Here is a 7,838-nt window from a genome sequence, read left to right on the forward strand (position 1 = left end):
GTTCGTTCTCTATAACCTTGCAGTCCACCATAAGACTCGGACCTCCACGTCACCCTGGTAGAAGTTTGGTCTTTTGCTTATATTATAATGCTAAATGTTGGCATTTACAGTACAGGAGAATCTGCACACACCTAAAAGATGCAATGTAACCTCCCCCCAAGTTATCCCCTATTGGTTAAATAAAGATGCGGACAGCCAATAGGTGAGTTGAAGAGACATAGGCGGGGTTTGGAATCTGCAGAGAACCACAGGGAGGGTGGAGAGAGAAGGAAGCCACCATGGGTAGGTCGTGAAAATATGGCCACGAGGGCTAGCCAATTAGAGTTAAGAGCTGCCCAGATGGATCATGGCAAATTATAATTTGGGATTATGGATGGGAAATAGATTCTAATAGCATAGAGGGTAGATATCTGCCCAGATCTAGTGAGGATTAAGGTTTATTATAAATATAAAGGTTGTGTGTCTTTTATCTGGGAACTGAATGATCAAAGGTGGGGTAGTAGTGTAAGAATTGAGCAAATAGGGACACCTCATAAAAATACCAAGGACCAAGGAATGTCCATTAAGCCTAAAGACAGAGCTTCAGAAGGGTTTACCGAGCAAACATCCATCCCCAGGAGACGCCCTAATTGTGGGGAGTAATGCCCAGTTCCAGGAAACGTCCCCAGTAAAGGGTGGATCCCCCCCACCCCTCCTAAGTGCTATAGGTATCTCCTCACCTGGGGCACAGAGGTCAATGAAAGCAAAAGACAATGGGCTCTACCCATTGGTCTTTTGAGAGATAGCCAACTCGTGCTGTAAACCTATGCACTGGGAAGGTATAAAAAGTGTGTGTGCTTTTGTTCCTGGGGGTCGCCTTTGCTCTGAATGCAGGACAATCCCAGTATACTGGTTCAATACAAACCTCATGCAAATTGCAGCGATCTCCCTCCTGATTCTTCTCGAGTGGGGCACCCATGCTGAATTTAACAGTAGCCTTGGATTGAGATTAAACATTTTCTACAAGCGTCACCGTATGTCTGACCTCCACTCAAGCTTAACTTGAGCTGCCAGCTTTGTTTTCTCCTTCTCTCTGTTCTCCTCCTCTGAGCTGCTGCCTGCCTTGAGTATTTTTCTCTTAAGCTTTAGTAAAATTCTCCTCGAGCTTCTTTTTTAGTCTCGCCTTAAATTCTTGTTTTAATGACACTAAGACCCTGAGCGAGAGCCTCCATTTCCCCTGTATCACCTGGCAATCAGCCAAAAACACCCCACATATTCTGGTCACAGTAATTCCAGTTCTTGGGAAGGAAGTGAGGTGGGAGGACTGTGGGTCATGGGCCAACCTAGGATTCATAGTAAGAGTCAGTCTCAAATGCCGGGGCGGGGGGGCACGGAGGGGGGAACCTATTTCTTGGCAAGGGTAAGAAAACGGTAAAATTAAGAAATAAACCGCAGAATAGAAAAAAAAGTTTGCAGTTTACATCATAGGGTTAAATTATTTTAGCCGGCAAAGAGATCTGAAGAATTGTAACAGAGATAATAAAGAGAATAATTCAATAGAAAAATAGGCAAAAACTAAGAACAAACATTACAGCAAACAGAAGCCATTAAATAGATTAAAATACCTTTCAGGCTTTTGAATAATCAAAGAAATGTTAAGATAGCACAAGATATAACTTTAAATTACAAACATAAAGTTCTGACCATACTCGAGAGTGTGAGAGATGGGAACTCTCGTGTACTGTTAACAGAATGTAGATTTCTGTGGCTCCCTTTTAAAGGCATTTGGCAATAACGGTTAAAATGTAGAGTACACACTCTCTCTTTGACTCAGCAACTCCCCTTCTAGGAAAAATTTCCCTAGAAACATTTGCACCAGAAACTAAATATAGACTGCGCTTAAGCAGCATGCACTGTTATTTGTGAAACATTAGACAGCTGGCATGGCGGTGTGAGCCTTTGAACCTAGCACTCAGAGGCAGACATAGTGGATCTCTGGGAGTTCAAGGCCAGCCTGGTCTATGCAGGGGAGTACCAGGTCAGCCAGAGCTGTGTAGTAAGACCCTGCCTCAAAACAAACAAAAAATTCCCAACTAGATGAAACCTCAATTACCTACCAGGAGGGGTTTGAGCAAACCAGCATGCTGTGTAAATGTGAACCACAGGCCATTGTGAAGAATCAATGCATTTGAAAGATAGGTCATAATACAGTGTGGTTAAAAGAAACAATCCAAAAAGCGTATTTTATACAAATATTTATGTGTAGGTATGTATATACATATAAACTTCTGGCTAAAACCAAACAATACCTACGATTATATTCAGCTATACTTACATGACGATGTATAAGCCAGGAAGTAGGCTCTTTATGTTTGATGCTAAGCTTGTTTGAATTATTTACTTATGTGCACCTATACTTTTTATTTTTAAATTAATTATTTTTTAAAGATTTATTTATTATTATACATGTATATATTATTATACATGTATATATTATTATACATGTAGCTGACTTCAGACGCACCAGTAGAGGGAGTCAGATCTCATTATGGGTGGTTATGAGCCACCATGTGGTTGCTGGGATTTGAACTCGCGACCTTTGTAAGAGCAATCGGTGCTCTTACCCGCTGAGCCATCTCACTAGTCCTTAAATTATTAATGTTTGTGTGTGTGTTGGTGTGTGTGTTGGTGTGTGTGTGTTGGTGTATGTGTTGGCGTGTGTGTGTGTGTTGGTGTGTGTGTGTTGGTGTATGTGTTGGTGCGTGTGTGTGTGTGTGTGTTGGTGTGTGTGTGTTGATGTATGTGTTGGCGTGTGTGTGTGTGTTGGTGTGTGTATTGGTGTGTGTGTGTTGGTGTGTGTGTGTTGGTGTATGTGTTGGCATGTGTGTATGTTGGTGTGTGTGTGTTGGTGTGTGTGTGTTGGCATGTGTGTGTTGGCATGTATGTGTTGGTGTGTGTGTTGGTGTGTGTGTGTTGGTGTATGTGTTGGCGTGTGTGTATGTGTTGGCGTGTGTGTGTTGGTGTGTGTGTGTTGGTGTGTGTGTGTTGGTGTGTGTGTGTTGGTGTGTGTGTTGGTGTATGTGTTGGCGTGTGTGTGTTGGTGTGTGTGTTGGTGTGTGTGTGTGTTGGTGTGTGTGTTGGCATGTGTGTTGGTGTGTGTGTGTTGGCGTGTGTGTGTTGGTGTGTGTGTGTTGGTGTGTGTTGGTGTGTGTGTGTTGGTGTGTGTTGGTGTGTGTGTTGGCACGTGTGTGTTGGTGTGTGTGTGTGTGTTGGTGTGTGTGGTATAAGTGAAGGCATGTGTGTGCTGTGGTGCACATTTGGATGTCACAGGAAAACTTTCAGATGTTGGTTCTTGCCTTCCATCTTGGTTCTGAGGCAGGGGGTCTCTGGTTTCTGTGTGCTCTAAGGATCTGTCCCTCACGTCTGCCTGTGTCTATAGAGCTCAGCCATGACACTATCCAGCTCTGTCACATGCATCCCAGGAACTGAACTCATGGCTTCAGGCTTGTGATGCAAGCTTATTTACCCCTCAAGTCCTCTTGCTGGTCCTATATTTACTTAGTTTTGAGCCAGGGTCTGACTTTTCTATCCAAGGCTGGCCTGGAACTTTTATGTCATTCAGACAGGCTCCAAATTACTGTTCTCCTGCCTCCATCTCCCAAGTGCTGGAAATAGACACACAGCTCTACCTTCTGCAGAAGTGTTTTAAACTTGTAAAGATATTACTTCATGAATAAAACCCCGAGATTTAGATCACTAATCCTTCCATGTAATTACCAGTTTTATATTTTAACATTTCAGTTTGTCTCTAAAAAGAGAATATAGGAAGACCAAAAAAATAAGGAACACCAAAGTTGGTCCAGCTGGTGGTTTGTATATGCTTGGCCCAGGGAGTGGCACTACGTGGGTGTGTGGCCCTGTTGAAGTAGGTGTGTCACGCTGGGAGTGGGCTTTAAGACCCTCATCCTAGCTGCCTGAAAGCCTGTCTTTCCCAGCGGTTTTCAGATGAAGATGTAGAACTCTCAGCTCCTCCCGCACCATGCCTGCCTGGATGCTGCTGTGTTCTTGCCCTGATGATAATGGACTGAACCTCTGAGCCTGTAAGCCAGCCAGGAGGGAGCCCCAGCCCCAGTCCAGTCCTGGTGTCCAGGTGCACAGCATGAAAGAAAAATCTCCAGGTAGCCTTTCTCTAGCCACCTTCTAAAACCAAACTAAAACAGAGCAAACAAAGGCCCAGCTGATACCAGCAGAAGCCTCAGGTATTCTTTGAGTGTAGCCAAGGTGAATTCAGGCACTCGCAGAGAATTTGCACCAAGCCCCCATGCTCCATGCAGTAGTGATTCATTACCAGCTCCATTCTCCCAGGGAAAACAAGCCTTATAAAGCCAAACTGGGAAGTCTGACAAGAGTCAGTGATTTCTATGCTGACGCCACCCTGACTGGTCCTTGTGTCCTCAGGAAAGTGACTTCACATTCCCCCCTGGAAATGAATGTCAATAAACATTGCACAGTGTTATCCTGGGACTTAAAATAGCTTAACAAACGGGGTATGTTCAGTGCAGTGCCTGACCCATTGTAGGAGCTCACTCTCACTCCTGGCCATATATATTTTTTTTATTGTTATACCTTTTTAATATGATTCTGTGCTGTGGTCTCTGCTCCTCTTGTAGCTCCTACCCAGGCCTCCTCCAGGTCCTCAGAGCTTCTGGCTTCTTTGGGTCCCACCCCCACTGGTCTTTGGGTCCCACCCCCACTGGTCTTTGGGCCCCACCCCCACTGGTCTGTTGCTCTTTGCCCATTTCCATCTTCCAGTCCTTCTTCATCTGTGCTTGCTTCCCGTAGCAACTCTGTCGGCGCCTCTGAGGTGGGGCTATCCCAGTCCCACCCTGTGCTTCCATTTTACTATACTTAGGAAACTGCAGTGCAGTCACTGTATAAAGTCTCAGGTAGCCACCGCCCACCGGTAGGCTTGTGTTTTTCTTCCCTCCTCTCTATGTGCATATGTGCGCCAGTGCACACATTTGCACCTAGGGCCGGCAGTCAACATCAGGTGTCCACCTAATTTCTTAAGATGAGGTTTCTCTCTGAAACTGGAGCTCATCCCTTCAGCAGGACTGGCTCGCCATGGAGCTCCCAGAATCATCCAGTCTCACTTCCCCTGCTCGGAGTTACAGGTGGGTGCGATGACACCTGGCTATCTTACGTGGGTGATGGGGATCCAAACTCGGGTCCTTGAGCTTACACTGCAGGCCCTTTATCTGCTGAGCCATCTGCTTGTATTGTCTCCAAGTCCCTCCAGTGCTTAGCATACAACCTGAGAATACACATTTCTTAAATTAGGTAAATGGTCACAAAGAGGCAGCTCCCATGGCTCGTCCTCAGCCTTCTGCGGACCATTCCCAGAGCCTTCCCAGAGCTGGGGTATAAGCTAGGCAAATGAAATTCTTCATTATCATTACTTGCTCATGTTATGCTAGGTGCTAGGAAAGCTATAGTTCAAAAGACAAAATTATAGAAAATTATCTTTAGAAAGCTAACTGGCTGGGTAGTGAGAGAGATGTCTCCGTGGTAAAAAGCACCTGTTCTTGCGGAGGTCCTGGGTTTGATTCCCAGCATTTGCATCAGAACCTATACTGGGCAGCTGACAATTACCTATAACTCCAGTTCGAGGGGATCTGACGCCCCCTTGTGGTGCTCACTGGCACTGCATGCTCATAATACACTTAGCTTGTACAACTCACACACAAATGCACATAAATAAATCTTTAAAATTTAAGTGGCTTCTCTTTGGTGATTCTAGAGTTGGGCAGCCTCTCACTTAACAAAGTGGAGTATGTTTTCTGATGAGGTCAGAGGAGAAGGCTGGCTTCATTATAAGCAAAAAAAAAGGGGGGGGGGTTGGGGGGATGAAGAAAGCAGAACACATAGTAGATGGGCCATGTTGAACTTACTCCTCGTCTAGAATTAAATCCTCCACTTTACCCTGGTCCAGGTAAGCCAGTCCTAGGATACTGTGAACCATTTGCTTCCCATTGTTTCCTGAAAATCTTAGAATCTCTAGAGTGTTAGTCCTAGGTAGCTCCAGGGGAAGCAGATACCAGAATGACAAAGGCAGAGCCCCCCCCCCCCCCCCCCCCCCAGCAACTAGAAGTCAAGAGGAGCTAAAGGGTAAATTGATAAACTGACAATGATTTCATCAAGCAAGGTTGTGTGATGAGGCCTCTACAAATGGGCTGTCTTCCTCGGACATCTGGAGACCAGGACAAGATGGTTCCAGGACGGAGCCTGGCTCCCATGGAGGCCCCATGTCCCTTCTGTCAATGCTGCTTGGTGCATCGTATCTGTGTCCTTTACAATTTAGTGGTCATCATGAGTGTTTTCAGGATTCCTGTGTGCCCGTCAAGCAAATTAATTGGACTCGAGTTCAATTAAATTGAGGAAACCCAATTTATAGTGTGTTTTCAAGATACAATAGCCAGAGGCTTGTGGCTCACATCTCAGAGGGTGGCATGGGGCACTCATGAGTCCCCAGTCCGTGGGATTCATCTCCAGGTAGTGTCAGAAATGAACTGGAAGCCCCAGCTGGCTCCTGCTGCACAGAGGGCTTCTTTGCTGAGGAGAAATTCCACAAATGAGCTCTCTTGTGTTTGACAGGAAAAACTAAATCTGATCCCCCCCCCCCCACTAATAGGCTTCTAGGACTCTCCTGACATTTGATTATAATTTTAAACCTTGGCGTTGCAGCTTTCACATGATTATGCAGAAGCCCAGTCTACATCAGAGCCGCCCAAAAGCTTTGTTTTAGAATAGTAAACAAAACCAAGAGTCCTTAGTCTTTCTACTAAAGATACTTTACAATTCCAACTTAACTTCATAACAACTTCTAGAACAAAAGGAAAGGCAAAGGGGGAGAGAGCCATGGGGGATGGGAGGCCTCTGTGGGAGAGAGCCATGGGGGAGGGGGAGGCCTCTGTGGGAGAGAGCCATGGGGGAGGGAGGGCCTCTGTGGGGAATGCCAATAGCAGTGAAGACCGAATTGTTGGGGGAATAGAATCAGGGAGCAGAGCTACTTGAAAGGCCCCAGTGGAGATGAAGATGCATTTTCAAGACAAGAGAAGGGTCAGAGGCCTGGATCCTGTGCTTCTCTGAGGAGGTCAGATGACTCCATCTAGTACAGACTGTAAGATCCCTATACGATATCTTTATTTTTGTTCTGCCCACAACAGGAAACCACTGAAAAGCTCTCTAATGGGAAGCCGATGGCCTGACTCCACCCACATGGGTCACTGTGTGGCCTTCATACAGAGAGCAGCAGGTCATCTCAGTAGTGTGGTGAGATGAGGCAACACAGCTGGGGAGGGCAGGCTTCCGTTGTCTTGGAGAAGAGGCCTCACCTGTTGAGGAAGGCAGTTGCCAGGGACAGGAGGAGTCCAGACTGATTTCAACTTTGACTGGAGAAAAGATGCAGATGATGGAGCCGCGTCATTGCTGGGCGAAGCCTAGGGCGGAAGCTGGCCAAAGGGACGGAATGGCAGGAGCTAAATAAGCCCTGTTTGGGTCTCATGAGGTTGAAGATGCTTCTGGACTTTTAAGAAGAGAGTGAAGCTGCTAGTTTCATCTGCATCCTGGGTCTTGTGGATGGGTCGGGTTGGTAGTCCAGATCTGCCAACCACATGCTGAAGAAGTGGGGGTGGGAGGGTGCGGCAAGCGTGGCCTGAAAGAAGACAGGAAGGAAGGGGAAGTACGGTGGCGGAGGCAAAGAGGGAGACCGTGAGAAAAACTCTCAATTCAGGTGAAGGGAATTCATGGAAGGGAGGGGGAGTACAAACGAGCTCCATGTGGTAGTGCACGCCTATAAT

General features: G+C 46.3%; 1 long non-coding RNA gene across 1 annotated transcript; it reads right to left on the reverse strand.

Moving 5' to 3' along the window:
- Positions 1 to 6,412: 6,412 nt before the first annotated feature.
- Positions 6,413 to 7,614, reverse strand: LOC116081940. The gene is made up of 2 exons (XR_004115110.1): positions 7,374 to 7,614; positions 6,413 to 6,591 (listed from the first exon to the last, which is right to left on the reverse strand). It is a non-coding gene; the product is annotated as an uncharacterized LOC116081940 (long non-coding RNA).
- Positions 7,615 to 7,838: the final 224 nt, after the last annotated feature.

The sequence above is a fragment of the Mastomys coucha genome, unplaced genomic scaffold (assembly GCF_008632895.1).
Source record: "Mastomys coucha isolate ucsf_1 unplaced genomic scaffold, UCSF_Mcou_1 pScaffold11, whole genome shotgun sequence".
Lineage (NCBI taxonomy): Eukaryota > Metazoa > Chordata > Mammalia > Rodentia > Muridae > Mastomys > Mastomys coucha.